Here is an 18075-nt window from a genome sequence, read left to right on the forward strand (position 1 = left end):
CTGGGTGGGGCTAAATATCTTACAACCATTGATCTTAGCGAGGGTTACTGGCAGGTGCCCTTGACTCCCAGTGCTAGAGAGAAGTCCGCCTTTGTGACTTCTTTTGGCTTGTATGAGTTCACAAAGATACCCTTTGGGATGAAGAATGCCCCAGCGACTTTCCAGAGGCTGGTAGATAATATCCTAGTAGGAGCAGGAGGGTTTGCCCTAGCTTACCTAGATGATATTGCCATCAACAGCCGTTCCTGGCCAGAACACCTTCAGCATGTCAGGGAGGTGCTGGGCAGACTACAGAAGGCCGGGTTGACCATTAAGCTGAGCAAATGTCAGGTGGGTATGGCAGAGGTCTGCTACCTAGGACATAGAGTGGGGAGTGGTAACATAAGGCCGGAACCTGCCAAAGTGGAAGCCATTCAGGCATGGCCTGCACCTGTTACCAAAAAGCAGGTGAGGGCATTTTGTAGGGGACAGCAGGGTACTACAGAAAGTTTGTCCCCAGTTATAGTACCATAGCTGCTCCCCTCACAGACCTGACAAGGAAGAACAGGCCAGATAAGGTAGTGTGGACCCCAGCATGTGAGCAGGCATTCCAGACGCTTAAAGAAGCTTTGGGGAGGACCCTCTGTGTTATCCAGTCAAGATTACAGCAAAGAATTTATTGTGCAGGTGAATGCTTCGAACCCTGTGGTGGGGCTGTACTTAGCCAGATTTCTTCAGAGGGGGAAGAGCACCCAGTGGTTTATCTCAGTCGTAGGCTCCAACCCTGGGAGAAATGCTATGCAGCTGTAGAAAAGGAATGTCTAGACATGGTATGGGCACTGCAGAAACTTCAGCCTTATCCGTATGGAAGGAAATTCACTGTTATGACAGATCACAACCCTCTAAAATGGTTAAACAGAGCCAACCAGCAAAATGCCAAGTTGCTAAGATGGCGCCTAGGGTTGCAAGCATATATGTCAGTGCAGCACTGCAGTGGGAGTAGCAATGCCAATGCAGATGGGCTGTCAAGACAGGGAATAGGGTAGTTATACTCAGATAGGCCTGACCCTTTCAAGCAGCGTTTCTCAAAGGTCACTTGAAAAACTAGCTCGAGTTTTCTGGGGGGGGGTGTGAAGACTGGTAGAGATGGGTGAAGGCTACCAGCCTAGTCAAATATAATTTGGTACATAATTTTCTCAGTTTGTAAATATAAATGTTGAAATACAGGCTTGTTTTCTTAAATGAAAGAATATGCTGTGAAAATGTTGAACTTAAAACAATGTAGCAACATTGCCCTCTGCTGTAAAAAAAGCTAAGTCAAGCATTTATTATCTGTCCTTTGAAGTTTAAATTATTTCATGTGTGTCCCTTTGAAGTTAGAATTTGGAGTCAATGAGTCTGGAGTGAAGCATCCTGCCTATTGTTTTAACTTAAGGAATAATTACTAGAGTTTGCATGTGAAATGTCTTTTATTGATGTAGTTTCCTGCAGGTGTAAGATAACAATTATGTAGTATCTGTTAGCCTGGGAACACCAGGAAAGTGTAAAAAGAAATAATGTAATGGGAACAATGACTGCAATAGCAATTTAAACAGAGAGAATCAGAAGGCATTAAGCATTTTGTCTTGACTATCCAACTCAGCACTGTCTTGCTCATATGTAAGTTATCTTAGACTTGTGTTTTCTTTTAGAAATAGCTAGGAACTAGAAAGATTAGATACTTACCTGGCAGGGGGAATACCACAATCAAGAAGGTGGTTTCCCCAGGGTGAGGCTTTTCCATTGCACAGTTTGGTTGGGTTGACCCCTGTGATTTCCCCAAATGTGGGAAATTCAACTGCATAATTTATGGTGAAAACTGTATTGGCTTCTAGTGTATGTAAATATTTAGCTCTAAATATTGTAAATAGTTTTAGGAAATGTGTAGATATATTCATCTGCGTCTATTTTGTGTAACATAAAATCATCTTGTCTGATATCTGTCTTGGAGCTTTTCTCGCCGGGCCTCTGCTGAAAGTGGACATGTATCCAGTTGGACTAGCCCAGTCAACAAATGTAAAATAAATAAAACATAAATAAATTAGACTAAGTGTTTTTTTCTGTGATGTCAGAACTTTACTACTGTGCTGTTTTCAGTATTTCTCTGTGATCTCTGAATTTAACTAGCACTGTGTAGTAGAAAGTATTGTATTGTGTTTTTAATTATTTATTATTAAATATTTGTAAACCCTTTTAACTGTGGCTGTTTTGTGTAGAGATAATTTAAGCTCTAGAGTACATTACATATTTATAGAGTTTACTGTCCAAGTCACTCCAAATAAGCTTTGACTGTTTAGTCACACTTACCAATTGGATAATAATATTGCACAGTAATAAATGGACATCATTTCAAGGGCCTTTGAGTAGCTGATAAGTATTTGCTGGGTGGTGGCAGTGATTTTTACAATATAGTCTGGGTAAAAGGGGCACAGCTGGAGAACCTGTGCCAACCTTCCCCAGAAGTGTCTGTGTGGTTGTATAAACTCTTATCTCAAAGTGTGTGTGTCAGCTACTTGGACAGGGACATGAAGCACTGGTTGGACAGACAGGGTGCTGAAGATTTTAGCTTGCCCAGCTGCTGTGATCTGGACCCCATAGCTGTGCCAGTGGGGAGTCTTATTGGGGACCTGGAGAGCAAGGGAGCGACCAGCCCCGGCCTGACTGTGATCTCTGTGTGCTCTTAAGGGAAATTGCACTTTACTGTGTGTATTTGTTATCCTTCCCTCATATATGAGATGCCCTGTCTGGTGTTGGTGGTGAGGATTGAGGTTCTTTGATTGCTGGGCCAGGGAACGGGCATCACACAGATCAGAAGAAACAGATCAACAGAGCTGCTGCATGCAGGTATGGCATTACAGGCAGACTCTGAGCAAGAACTTAAGAAAAGGATAGGAGAATGGAATGCAAAATTGAAGGTGCAAAGGATGAAAGTGAGTTCAGATAAGTCTGTTATAATGACAGCTAATGTGGAAAATCTGAAGAAGCTCAGAGCTGAGATAGAAGGGAAGATAGTGGAACAGGGAAGTCTGAATGAGGTGGTCAGTGCTAGAATCAGAGGGGCTGCAGCCAACTGGCATAGAGTGTCAGGGGTAGTGTATGACAAAAGAATGTCACAGTAGCTGAAAAGTAATGTTTACAAAACAGTGGGGCGACCAGTACTACAGTATTAGGCAGTAAAGGCGGAGCAGTTGAGGAAGCTAGAGGTGATGCAAATAAAGTGTCTGAGATGGGTGGTAGGATGCACACTGTAGGACAGATGAAGAAATGAGGACATCAGATCAGAAGCCAAAGTAGCTCTAATTGCAGATAAGATGAAAGAAATCAGATTATTGTGGTTCAGGCACATGTGCAGAAAAACAGACGACAATCTAATGATGGTGATTTAGAACAGTCAGGAAGTAGGAAGTGGAAACCATGTTGTCCAGTAAAGAGATGTTGGATTGTATGTGAGAAGGCCTGTGACAGGCATGTCTGTCAAAGACTTTAGCAGAGTGGCATTGAATTGAGAGAAATGCTACAGTTGAGACAACACCCCAGCCCCATGTAGAAAATGAGAAAAAGTGGGGTGGTGATGATGATGAATAGACCTTGCTGTGTACAGATCTTTCTCAGTATTTCACATTGCTAACAGTAATGTGCCATACCATGCAAATGCCACATGGGACTTCATTTTGCTAACAATAATGGTACCCATGTGGGTCTTCACAGTACTAACAGTAATGGGGTCCTACACATCCCACTTGGGTCTTTACTATGTTAATGGAACCCTGCTGTAGAAGTTCTACCCTGAACTTCACATTACTAACATTAAAGAGTTCCTGCTGTAAAATCCCACCAGTGTCTGTATTTTACTAACAGTAATAGAGGTCTGCTTTACAAATTCCACTGAGGACTTCAGTTCGTTAACAGTAATGATGTCTTGCTGTGCAAACCCCCTCACATTGTGCTCTAAAATATGCATTCCACACAGGACTTCACATTACTAACAGTGAAGGGGCCTCACTGTGCAATTCATACATGAGACTTCACATTACTAACAGCAAAGGTACTCTGCTGTGAAGAACCCATTCAGGTATTCACATTACCAACAGTAATGGGGCCCTGTAGTGCAAATCCCACTCTGGACTTCACATTGCTAGCAGTAATGGTGTTCTACTGTAAAAACTCCAGTGTGGGCTTCACATTTCTTCAGGTGATGGGAAACAACTATAGAAATCTGACTTAAGACTTCATATCACTAGCAGAAATGGTACTCAACAAATCTCAGTTGGGTTTTACTTTAATACAGTAATGAGCCCTATGGTGCATTTCTCACTCAGGATTTCACATTTCTAACAGCACTGGGAGCCTGCTGTATAACTCCCTCTCAGGACCTTACATTACTAACAGTACTTGGGAGCCTGCTGTATAACTCCCACTCAGGACTTTACATTACTAGCAGTACTGGGAGCCTGCTGTATAACTCCCACTCAGGACTTTACATTACTAGCAGTAATGGAACCATGCAGTACATCTTCCACTCAGGACACCACATTACTATCAGTAATGGGAACATACTGTGTGAATCACATTCAGGTCTTTATATAACGAAGAGTAATGGGCCCCTGCTGTACAGTTCCCACACAGCCATTCATCTTCTTCCTACTGTAACCCACCTTATCACATTGAGTAGAAATCCCCTGACTTACTACTGTACAACCATACATCTCCTATCTGCTATATAATTCACATTACTACACCATCCTGGTTACTGTTAACATATCTTGTTCTACACCTAGCATCTTCTACTTAATATGAACCATTGTACCAAACCATACAGTTGCCATTAACACATCCTGCTGTACAGTCCTAAGTCTTTTCTGGTGTAATCTTCCATGCCTCATTGCACATCGCACAGTTACTAGTAACACTTCTTACTGCATGTCCCATTGTACAAATCCCACTGTTTAACTGTACAGCTGCCCCTAATTCATACTGCTATGTAGACTTGCATCTCCATCCTGCTATAATCCACCATACCACACTGTACAAGTACCCCATAACACATCCTTCTGTACAACCATAGACTTATGTGTTACTATATATTCACACTGTCACCATGCATAACCCACTGTCTTGTATACCATTTCATCTTCTGCCACAGTGCAAACCTTCCTGTAACTCACCCTCCTGTACAACTGTGCATCATTATGATGCTCTACAGACATTTTACTGCACTGGGTGCTACGTCAAAGCACCTCTCCTGAATCACAGTGTATCTCTGACCTGCAAAAATCCACCTTACTACACTCTATAGCTATCACTAACTCATCCTACTGTACAACCACAGGTACCTGCCCTGCTGTACAGTCTTATACCTCCATTTTGCTTTAATCTACCTTACTACTCTGTAGAGGTACCGGTAACTCATCCTACTGTGCAACACTCCGTATCTGTCCTGCTGCACTGCCATCCTTTGCAGTGTACAGCTACTCGTTATTGTTAGCTCATCCTATTGTATTACTGCACATCTTATGTTTTTTTTTCTGGTTTACTGATTTGCCATCTACTTTGCCCAACCTGCCAGCAGCCGTTATGCTGCCGTTTTAAATATCACCACAGCATATGTTATGCAGCACTGTTCTAAAAGACATGTTCTTATGGGGATGGTGGTGCTTTCTGCATACCCCAATGTGGTAGCTCTGCGCTACACCTCAGTCTGTAAAAATACTACCAGGGTTTCAGCAACTCACAAAAGAATTAAATACATTTTTTTTTTATTTTTCTGTGCCCTTTCTTTCCTCTGTCTGCCATCCATCAAGCCTCATCCCATTGGACTTAAGTCCATTCTTTCCTAGGGGTGGAAAATCTGTCCTTCAGATCCCTTGGTACAGGAACCATCCAGATAGACCATCTGCCAGGCAACCCCCTGGGAGTTTGTTCTTTCACCAGCATCCTGGCTATGACAGCATGTAGTATGAATGGCCTTAACTTAGGTGGTGGTGTGGGCACCTGCATTACCATAGGGACTACCAGTGTCCATCTAACAACTTGCAACACTTTCCCATGCATGTGGTCATTGTAGACTACTGTCATCTGCTTGTGTAGTCACTCCCACACCTGCCCCTATGTCAGCCCCTGCCCTTAGACTCCATCCTCACCTTTCAAGCTTGTGTTGTGTCCAGGAGCGGTGACATAAGACTAGCCAGAATTCCCTTTTACCCTCACAGGATGGACATGGCCATCCTCTCCAACCACACTAGCCAGTTATTCATACTCAGGACACCTGGGCCATTATGATGGCTTTATCTCTGCACACCATCAGCATGGCAGAAATAAAGTACATTTATTTATGTATTTCTACATCCATCATAAACCTTAAAGCCCTCAGCGATTCTTCCATAATCTCCATCATGTTGTTCAGTCATTCTTTGCATCTAACCCTGAGTTACCATGCTGTAGAAACTTTGCTTCTCATTCCTACTGTAGAACCATCCTTTGACAGCAGACCACTACTCCCAACTCTCCCAGCAGTGCAGTAATACATCCTGCTGTTATTGTACTGTCACCTAATTCCCTTTATAGGTATCTCACTTTATCCCCCATCCCACCCCATGGAGCCATACATTCCCTTCCTGCTGTCAAGCTACCCTATACAAGTACTGTATATTACATAATCTTTCTGATACATAGACACTCTGTTGCACAGTACAGCGACCCTTAATTTCTCTCCAGCACAGCCATACATCTTCCTGCTGTAATAGGTTCATAGGTTCATACTAGGCTATCTGCCATGGGGCAATTATAAGCCTAGCCTGATTCTAATGGCTTACTCCACCCCTTGATTTGAGTATACTGTGCCCTTTTTAAGGTTTAGTTTACTGTGCCTCTGTCTAATAGTGACATGGGAGTAATCCCTGGGACAAACCTACGATCCCCCATCCACTTATCGAGATTCTTCTTGAAGAGATTCAGTGAGGTGCTCTGCCTCACATGAACTGGAATTCTATTCCAGAGCGAAGGGAGCCTCTGGGTTATGAACCTGTCCCTCCAGCAAGTTCTATTTATTTCTGTGCTGAGGTTCAAGTCCCTCAAGCGTGTGGCTCTAAGGGATTTAGATTTACTGAGGTGGAGCATGTCCATTAATTCTGGATTTGACATAGCTTTGTATGTCAGGCATAGATCGCCTCAAGTAGGCGGTATGCAACTGAGTAGAGCTGGAGTTTTTTTAACCAAGCAGCATATGGCATCTGTTTGAGACCCTTGATCCTCTTGGTGAGATACTTTTGGGGTCTTTTTAATTGCTGCAGGTGTCGGGTAAGGTACATCCCAAAAGGGGCATTGTATTCTATGATGGGCCTGATGAGGGATGAATAAAGGGGCATGATTACCTCTCTTGATCTAGATGTGAAACCCTTCGTGATGAGGTGGGCTATGTAGAAGGTCTTTCTAACCACTTTGGCAATGTGGTTTTCAAAGGAGAGATTGCTATTAACTTGGGTCCCCAGGTCCCTAATAACTTTCTCTGTACTTAATGGGTTTCCGCCTATATGGTAATTTGTGGGCACATTGTTTTTGCCAAAGGGTATGACTATACATTTTTTGGCATTTAGCTTTAAACCATGGCGCTGGCACCAGTTATCTGTCTCTGTGAGACCTTTTTGAAGGATGTTTGTGTCAGCTGGAGAGTTGATTATGGCGCCCAGTTTGCAGTCGTCTGCGAACTTGGTGAGCCATAGTCCTCCCACATTTGCCTGTACCTCGGAAAAGTATATACCGAACAAGAGTGGTCCCAGGACAGAACCCTGTGAGATGCCACTTGTGACCGGTTTCGAGTCTGACATGGCTCCAGCGACTCTCACTCTGTGGGTTCTGTCTTTGAGCCAGTTTGCGACCCATCTTGTGACATATAGGGGTTTATATTTAAGCTGGGTAGCTTATCTATGATGCCCGAGTGGGGTATTGTGTCAAATGCCTTTGCAAGGTCTAGATAGACTGTGTGGACTACCTTCCCTTCATCTATGGCTTTGGTGACTGTTTCGAAGAAGTCAACCAGGTTCAAAAGGCAGGATCTGCCCTTGACAAAGCCGAACTGGGTAGGATCTAGTGTCTGTAGGTCCCCAATGTCTTTGTTTATGAGCTCCATGATGATCCTCTCCATAGCCTTGCAGACTAAGCTAGTCAGGCTTATGGGGCGATAGTTTCCAGGGTCCATAGAGGCTCCACCTTTGTGGAGTGGGACCACTGTTGCTGTACGCCATTCTGTGGGCACATATCCTGTAGTGAGGCTGAGATTGTATAGCTGTTTTATTTGAGGGATTAGTTCCTCTTGGAGTTCATGTAGGACGTAACCTGGGACGCCATCTGGTCCCATGGAAGCAGTGTTTTTTTGCTTTGGAGAGGGCAGCCTTCACCTGAGCATCAGAGATGTTTGGGAGGCAGCCCTCTGCCGGGATAGATACTTGCTCTTTTGGAGGGGAGAAGTTTGCACTGAACCTGTCTGCCAGGATACTGGCGATGTCTGTGGGTTCAGTGTATTTTTTGTCATTTAGAATCAACTCAGAACAAGTCTGGGAGTTGTATCCCAGGTTTCTAACATAACTGAAAAAATCCTTATGATTGTCTTTGGTGTCCTGTGCAATTTTTCTCTCGAAGCTGGCTTTGGAGGATTTTGAGGGATCGTAATTTTTTGCTAGTACTGATCAGAGATGCCTTCCCTATTAGGGATTTTGCTCTATCATGTAGTAGCTTCCTCCTTCTGTTGTACAGTTTATTTATGGCAGGGGTCCACCTGACTGGACGCCTGCCTTTGGATGATTGGGTCTTGGTTTTGTTTGGGATAGCATGATCCATGCATTCCTGGAGATGTCCGTAGAATGCGTTTATATAGGATTCTGCAGTTTGGGCCGTAGTTTCCACTGGCCCTGGGGCCTTGAAGGATTCCACTTCGGTTTTGAGAAGTGAGAAGTTCGCTTTTGAGAAGTTTTTCACTGTGGTTTTCTGGGCTGGGGGTGGGGTCGGGATGTGGACATCCAGTGAAATTAATTTATGGTCTGATCTTACCAATGAGGATATACTTCTGGTGTGGAGCATAGAGTCCCCATGTTGGTAATGATCAGGTCTAGTATGTTGTCCCCTCTTGTGGGAGTGGTGACTAGTTGTTCCATAGCATTTCAGTTTATAATTTCCAGGAACCTTTGGGCTAAGGTGCTGGGGCTTGAGTAGTGATCCCAGTCAATGTTTGGGTAGTTGAAGTCGCCCAATATAATGGTGTTCGGAGAGATCTTCATGTTCTCCAATGTTTTCAGGAAAGCCGAGTGGGATTCCTGACTTTGAGAGGGTGGTCTGTAGGATGCTATAAACTGAAAAGCAGTCTTGCCCACTGTTAGTTGCACGTGGATGGTCTCCGATACTTCGTGCAATGCCACTAAACCTGGAGGTGTGGATATCCTTGATAAATATGGAAACTCCCCCTCCTTTTGTGGTTCGGTCCGGGTTTTGGGGCCGAAAAGCATGATATGAGGTATAGCCTGATAGTGCTGGGGTGCTCTCTGGAGCCTTGAACCAGGTTTCTGTCACTGCACAGATATCAATGTTCTCCATACTGAGGAGAGCTTCGCGTGCATCTTGAGGTTAAGACTTCTGGTGTTTAGCAGCATTACCCTTAGTTTCTTGTTCCTTGTGCTGTCTATGGGGGTGGGTTTGACTTTTGAGCCTTGCCTAAAAAAGGCACTATGGGGGTGGCAAGAGCCTTTGCCAATATCCGAAAGCCCAGTGGTGACAGGTGCAAGCCGTCCCTAGCGAAGCAACGTGGCATGTCGAGCATGTCATCCCAGGCTGACAGACACTGGATCCCCTTTGAATGACACCAAAATTTTAGCCAATTGTTAAAATCGATCATTTTGTCTTTGTACTGTGGCATCATTCTAGGTGAGGGTAAGATGCTGCTCAAGGTCAGGGTCATACCAGTCTAGGCTACATGATCAGAGAGCTCCTCTGTCTCTTTTCATGTAGTCCAGGGAGGTACATCTCAGGTCATTCACACCAGCATACACTATATAATTATGGGTGACTTATACTGACGTACAGCCTTAAATATTCTCTCCCCTTTTAGCCATCTTTTGCCACTCTACATCTTTTCCTAACATATATTACTGTGTACCATAAATCCCCATAATGAATAGTGACCCCCTCATGGCACAGCTATACCTACTCAGTGATGTCATATACTTCCTCCTGGTACACAGGAATCCTTTCATGTCATACAGCTGCACTTTCACTCTGCCATAGAAAAATGAATTCCTTCCCCTTCTACTCCACAGCAACTCTCCTATGTTGTTCTTCAACATCATTTTTTTCTGTAGCCTGTCTTTTCCTCCTGCTCCACAGTCAGAGCTGATCCCCACATTATTCAACCTTCCCTTTGGATCTATCTCTGGAACCATCCCTTTTTTTCCGGGGTACTACTATCCCTCTCTTCCATCCCACTCTAATTCTACAGCCATTTCAGTCATCCCTCTTGCTATAGAATCATCCTACTATATATCTACAATCCCCCTCAGTCCTCCATCTTTCTGTAGAATCACACCACCATAAATCTGAAGCCACCTCTTTTGTATCCTACACTAGAGTAATCTCTGCCTAGTAATACATCCACCTCTCTCTGTATGCTGGCCTACACCCATCTCTCCCCAGTTACATTGTTTTTTTTTTTAACAGATAGCCCATTCTCTAAGCAAAATAATGCCCTCCATGGTATAGGTTATTGTGCAACTAACTCCCTTTCAGGAATGTAGAGGTCCTCTGCCTGCAGTGTCAAGCCTCAGAACACCCCTGGGAATGCTTTATTCACACAGTAATATACATTGTATCCTGTCAGGCGTTATTGCTTGCTTACTACTGGGTAGTTACCTCTTGCTTGCTGTAAGTTAGTGCTCATATATGGTACTGAACAGTCTCTACTCCTGCTGCACATTCATAATTCACAAGTGCTGTAGTGTCGGCTTTCTGAGTTCTGGTTGTACATCCTTCATGCCTGCTACTGGTCAGTCCCTGTCTCTCATATGGGTGTACAGACATCTGTCACACCTGCTGCTGTCGCTGCTGTCATCACCTGTCCTCCTCCTCTGTTGATGTTAGATGTCCTTGAGTCAAAACTGACTCATGGTGACTCTGTAGGTAAGACCATATAGGGTTTTTGTGGCATATTATGTTGGTAGATTGCCAGGCCTTTCTTCTACGTAGATACTGCTGCCACCCAGTTGTGTCCCATCTAGGTTTCGAACCTAGGACTACCATTTGGTAATCCTGCACGTTAGCCACTGTGTTATTGGGCTGGGATGCCCCCCCCCCCCCCACTGTAGACTTATCACTCACACCTGCTGCTGCGCAGTTACCTGTCTCCCTCCTGCTGTACAGTTATTGCTCATAGGTGCTACTGAATAATCACGTCTCCACTCCTGCTGGGCAGTCACCTCTTACAACAGCTGTCTGACTTCTGAATGTACAGGTGTCACATCTGCTGTCACTGCTTACATCCACTCCTTTCTGTCCTCTGGTTGCATAGTCATTTGTCACAAAAAGACAATATGATATTAAATTGATTGATTTAGGTATCAGTAAGATATTTAATAATAGGTATAATAGAGGGCCATTATGTAAAAATGTAGGAATGATATTATGAATTATAAAGATGTGGAAAAGATATTTATGGTTTCCACTTATAATATTTGTAGTGAGAATATTAAAAAATGTATTTTACATTTTTGTGACTTTTTTAAAAAATTATTTTGAATTGAAAAATTTAATTGAGAAAAAGCTAATGTTCTCTTATAAGAGGGTAGAAATGTTAAGGATATGGTAGTGCATACTAGATTTTATAAACCTGATGAGAAATTGCACTACCATATTGCTACGAGAGGGATGTTATGTGGAAAATGTAGTGGTTGCCCTTATGTAATTAATTTTTTCCCCTATATAAATAATATTGATTTTAGACCAAATGGCCCGTATAGTTGTAGAACTGAGAGTGTGATATATGCCATCAGATGTGGTTGTAATAAGTTTTACATTGGTCAAAAGAAGAGAATGTTCAAGGTGAGATTATTGGAACATCTGAGGGATATTAGGGTAAAAAAATTAGAGAGCCCTTTAGCTCAGCATTTTTATGAATGTCATGAGGGAAAATGTGATAGTTTAACGGCAACCATTTTAGAACAGGTTTTTATAAGTGAATTAAATGATAATCTGATTAAGAATGCACTTTTAAAGAAAGAAACTATTTTTATTTTGAAGTATGAAACCCTAATTCCTAGGGGTTTGAATACAGATTGCTGTTGAAGAAGTATTATTTAATTCTGTTTGGAATGCATTTTAATTTTGTTTGAAATGCATTTTAATTAATTTTAATGATTTAATTGTTTGATTGATGTTAGCAGCTGATGCTATATAAACTTTTTTGTCTGTGTTATGTGTTACTCCTTGAAGGCTTACTGTGGCCGAGGCGCTAGAGAATAAATACAGAACCATACTTGTGTACTGGCTTTGTTGTTTCATACTGTGGTGTAGCAACTTGGTTCATTTCTTGTTGTTGTTCGTCATTTGTCACACCGGTCTTCCATCTTGCTGTAGAGTTGCAGGTCACACTTGCTGTTAGGCAGTCATTGCTTAAACATGTTACTGTACAGTCACTTATTTGCATTTCTTCTGTACAGTCATCCATCACACCTGTAGATGGGCAGTCCATGCCTCCCCTCTTGCACACTTCTCACTCACACCTGCTAAGGAACAGTCATCTATTTTCAGTCCTGTACAGTCATCACTCACACCTGCTGAGAAACAGTTACCTGCCTCCCCTCCTGCATGTTTCTTGCTCACACCTTCTGAGGGACTGTCACCTGCCTCCTCTACTGTACACTTCTTTCTCACGCCTGCTAAGGAACAGTCACCCGTCTCCATTCCTGTGCATTCATCATCTGCTATTTTGCATTCACCTTTCTCCCATCCCTTATAGTCATCACTCACTGCTGCTGGACAGCCTTCTCTTTATTTCCTTTGTCTTTATTTCCTTTGCTCACACTTGCTGCTCAACAGTTCAACCCCCTCCCCAGTGTCTAGGCAGTTGTAATCCTTCACATGGCTAAAATGCCTTTTTCCCTATGTTTTCAGTTAAACCTTCATATTTGCTGAAGGAATGCTGTTTCTTGCTCCCTGTTGAGGGTTTCTCTCTCAAACCTGCAGCTTTAAAATATTTTTTCTTCTCCTTTTAAGGACTTGTCATGCTTCTGTCATTAATACAGTCGTCATTTCGTCAGCTGCACGTAAACAGTCTGTTATTTCTGCCAAATAGCCTTTCTTTAATGAAAAAAAAAATTACAGAAGAGTGTTTATTAGCATATATGGCTGTGACTATATAAAAAGCAGCTGTGCCTTGGAACACATTTTCTGTCCTATGATTTACCGTTTGAAAATAGTAGCTCTTAAGAGAATAAACAGAAAAGCTTTACTACTTTTGTTCACCCCTTCATGTTGCATGTAGCTCCCAGGGTCACCCTGTAACACCTTCTGTATATAGCTAGGATATATTTATAACCACTTTTGCAGAGACTGATGGAATTGCTCAGTCCCCTTACTTGGATAATCCCAGTTGTTCTAGAAACAAACACAGATCTATTAAGATACTAATATGTTTAAAACTGATATTTGTAAGATTTCAGGCTGTTGTCGGAGTCTAGACAACTTACTGGGGGGGGGGGGGTACATTCATTTGTATGGGAAGGACACATTAACCTTCAGCTACTTTGACAAACTTTAAATAGTTCCTTCAAAAGAAACATCTTTCTTTTCTCCAAGTCCAGAGAGATGAAATAAATATGAAAGCAGTATAAGAGAGAATGCAAGAAGAAATGAGGGCTTGCAGATCAAGGACATGCAGCAAATTGCAACATAGAAATAAAACTGAATGATGTGATAGGAGTAGTACATTGTATCATAAAGGCATGGGAGATTGGAGAAAAACTCGCTGTGATAAAGAATTGCGGTGAAAGAGAGAGAGAGAACAACAAGCCAGGATTTAGTGCCTGTTATGCAGTCAGACCTATGGACATCTAAGAGTGGGGGTCGGTCTTTGTCAGAAACCCCTCATACCAATGCAAATCCCGTGTGACCCTAATTTTGAAACTGTGTAAGTTTAAGTCGCCATAAAAAAAAAATCTACTTCATAACCAGCTGCAGATCTCCCTGCACATCCCCCGTATGCCATGTTAGCTCCCTTAGTGCCATAACCAATATCTCTGTAAATCCTAATACATTTATTCTAGGTGACCTCACTTATCCTGCTATAAACTTAGCCCAGTTACACTACAAATGGAAAGCATGTGCAATGCCTCCTTGACTCAGTAAATACAAACTACCTAGAAAAGATGGCTGGGGGGGTCACAGTATCCTGCATCTTGTCCTTACTGATATTACCTCTCCTTGTACAACTCCACAGGTACCATCCTGCATTGTCAGATCAGACAGCAGATTAGTGATTTTCACTTATAAGGCTGGAGGTATTCTCAAACAAAGACACTAATATTCAGGGACTTCTCAAAAACAAATCTCATGCAAACTACTTAGTGACCTAAGTAATCTCCAGTACATCTATTCCCAGGCAGACCCTGAAAATAGATCAAAAGTTTTTACCTCCAAATTCTACTCATACCTTAACAGTCATATAGAAAAAGCAGCACCTACCTGAACCAAACACTCTGGAAGATTTAAAAACAAACCCTTATGATGGAACACGCATATAAACTCAACAACAAAAGGAAGAAAGTCATAAGTTCTTCACATACTCCCATACATATTCTGTCCATCTTAACAGGGTACTCAAACATTCTAGCAAAAGATTCAGGGCAGCAGTCAGATAACTCAGAGCCAATTATGAACTCAGAATGGCTACTGATACCAAAGGTACTTATAAATCTGTCTTAATAAGTTAAAAAGTTAAGAAACATGTTTGTTTGTTCAGAAATGGCTCACAATGATACCACCCATTCCGATCTTGAAGAAGTAGTTGATATCTTAGCCAATTCGTTTAGGGTGAACTGTACCTCACCCACCCACCATCATAATTGTCTCGCAAACCCTCTGTCCCTGATCACTGAGGAGCAAGTCCTAACATTGCTTTCTAAAACAAAGAAACCAAGAAACATAATAATTAGCAGCAAGTATTGCTTATCACACCTTTTATCAAACATCTTTAATATGAGTTTAACAATGGATTGCATTCCTGATGCCTCTACATAAGGGCAGTCCAACAGCTGGCCCTGGTAATTACAGACCCATTAGTCTTACCAGCCTTGTTTGTAAAGCTATGGAATGTATATTTTCTGATCTCACAAATCTAGACATTGTTAATCTCTTGTAGCCAAGGAACTACAGCACTTTGACTTTTTTCCTGCCTTCTTAACCTTGTAAACTTCTTTGAAAGAATAACTTAAGCAGCTGATGGTGGTTATAGGGTGCACACAGCAGGCTTGAATGTTACCAGGGAGTTTGATACTATCCTCCATGCAGGCATCATTGACAAACTGGTTGACCTAAACATTAATCCAGGGGTAGTAAGGTGAATAACAAAGTGGTTGTCAGACAGAACACATCTTGTCAAAGTTGCACTTGCCACCTTAGTAAGTAGAAATATCATTGGTGGAGTTTTCAGGGCTTGCACTGGTCCTCTTCAGTTTGGCATTTGTTTCTTTGATCTGCAAGCCAGTATTCTGGTTAACAACATTCTCTGATGTCTGTAAATTAGGTAATGTGATTAGAACAGCCAGTGATATGAAGGTACTCCAGGATAGGCTGGGCTATGCAGCTGGTGCAAGGACAATGGCTTCTAACTAAATGCCAGAAAAGTACTATAGTCTACTTTGGTAAAAAAAAAAAAATCATCATCATATTACATAAATGATGCATCTCTTGTGAATGATAATGTTATTAGAGGTCTTGGCCCCCTTGTGAATGACTCATTGTCCTTCAATCATTATGCCTCCGCTGTAGTTAGAAAATTCTTCTGTCCAGCCCATCTAATAACCAAGAACATCTCAACCAGAACCAAAGAAGTCTTTGCTTCCACTCACTGTACTTATCACGTGTATGCCCCATTATAGAATATGATGCTCCGTTTGGTATGTACTTATCAAAAAGTATCACTCGAGTGGAGAGGCCTCAGGGGCTCCTAATGAAGAAAGTTACAGGGCTCAAGTCCCATAATTTATCCAGATCAGTTGGCCATCCTCTGTCTGTATTCTCTTTCCTATACGCTCCACCCTAGTGATCTGTGTTTCACCTTTAAGGACATGAAAAGACATTCTTTGTCTTCACAGAACTAATGCTTCCTTAAACGAATGTGCGAAGGGCCTCAGTCTTTATCAACAAATTAACAGGATGATAGATTTTTATCCCAGAATATTCCACAACTATTGAATAAACTGATAGCATAAGGGCACAATGAATAGCATTGTCCCATCAGAGCAATTGGTTCTCCAGTTCAGTTCATGGCTAGGGTGCCTTTTGTGCAGTCTGTATGTCCTTCCAGTGTTTGTTTGTGTTTACTCCTAGTACTCTGTTTTTTTTTTCTCACATCCCAAAAATATACGGTAGGTGGAGTGCTGAATCTAAATTGTCAGTAGGTCTGCATGGTGTGTGTGTGTGTGTGTGTGTGTGTGTGTGTGTGTGTGTGTGTGTATATATATGTGTGTGTGTGTCATAAGTGTAGCTGGTTAAAGCAGCACCCTGGGCCAGTGCTATGAACCAGCGCCCCACACGCTCAGCTCAAGTATAGAGCAAGAAAAAAAAAATTTTCTTTTAGATAGTAACCAACTGTTCATTGTGTAGCAGACAGTTGCTACAGTTTATACCCTGCCTGCATAGACCGCTACAGCACTTGTGTTTTAGTTTAAACAAAAAAAATATTTTTAAACTGTAGCAGATTACTTCCTACAAATGTTACAGTTTATATCCTGCCTGCATGTAGCACTACACTGCTCACTTTTTTTTAATTAAAATGTAGCGAACTGCTTGTTACCATTTAGACCACACACTGAGCGCTACAAGGCTCAGGTTTGACTGTAAATGCAATGCATTAAAGATAAATTGGGATTGGAATTGGCTGATCGCACCCCTACCACTTTGCGCCCAGGGCAGTTGCCCCTCTTACCCCAGCCTAGTTACGCTACTGGTGTGTGTAAAACAGGAGAAAAGTCTGGCAGTTTACTTTCCATTCCCTGCTTGTGTAGTAAATTCTGTTCATGGAGTCTTTCTAGGAGTTGGATGCAGCTTGTAATCTTGGATGAATTAATACAATAAACTATCCATGCATATTAACAAAAGTAGTGCCTTAACTATATTCAGAACTAATGTAGACAACTGGGTTATTGCTCACAAATTCTCTCCAGTCCTATCTTTGTAAACCTCCTTGAAGCAGGAGGTGACTCTTAATTTTGATTATTCTGGCTGGGCTGTAAATGACCTGATGAGCAAGCAAACAGGGAAGGGTTATATAAAGAATAAATTAAGACTGAGAACAGCTGAAGAGGATGAGAAAGCAAGCAGTTGCCGAGGAGAAAATAAGACCGTTTGTTACATATGAGAAAGTGAGACACCGCAGAAATCCATCAAAACAGTGCATTTGTATCTGTCAGTTTCAGTTCCTCAGGTTAATTAGTTACACTTGGATCCCAGATGGTCAAGTAATGAAATTCCATTATGAACGTCCTGGGTTATTTCAAGCTTTGATAACACTGTAAGAGTAGATCTGAAAATGTCTTTCATTTATGACAATGAAGTGTAGATTTGAAAGAGGGGTTTATGCGTGTATTCAGAGCTACTTACTGTTCAGACCCATATTTTTGCAGACTGGTTAGAACAGTATGAAAGCTCTCAGACTAGAATAATGTATTTTTCAGTTTTAACTTTGTTCTATTTTGTCTGTAAAGAAACAAGCTGTTAAAATTAAGTACTACTTTTGATAAGACGCGACTGCTTAATGTGGACTTCATGAAGTGTGTCCTCATAAAGGGTGGTTACAAGTATAGC

General features: G+C 42.0%; 1 protein-coding gene and 1 non-coding gene across 5 annotated transcripts in view; both read left to right on the forward strand.

The window, feature by feature from the left end:
- The window catches only part of LOC122806263 (chemokine-like protein TAFA-5), a 576893-nt gene that overhangs the window by 278741 nt on the left and 280077 nt on the right, over positions 1–18075 (forward strand). The window lies entirely within an intron of this gene.
- Positions 1697–1856, forward strand: LOC122807393. The gene has a single exon (XR_006365687.1). It is a non-coding gene; the product is annotated as a U1 spliceosomal RNA (small nuclear RNA).

This window comes from Protopterus annectens, chromosome 7.part0 (genome assembly GCF_019279795.1).
Source record: "Protopterus annectens isolate FY-2018-M chromosome 7.part0, PAN1.0, whole genome shotgun sequence".
Lineage (NCBI taxonomy): Eukaryota > Metazoa > Chordata > Ceratodontiformes > Protopteridae > Protopterus > Protopterus annectens.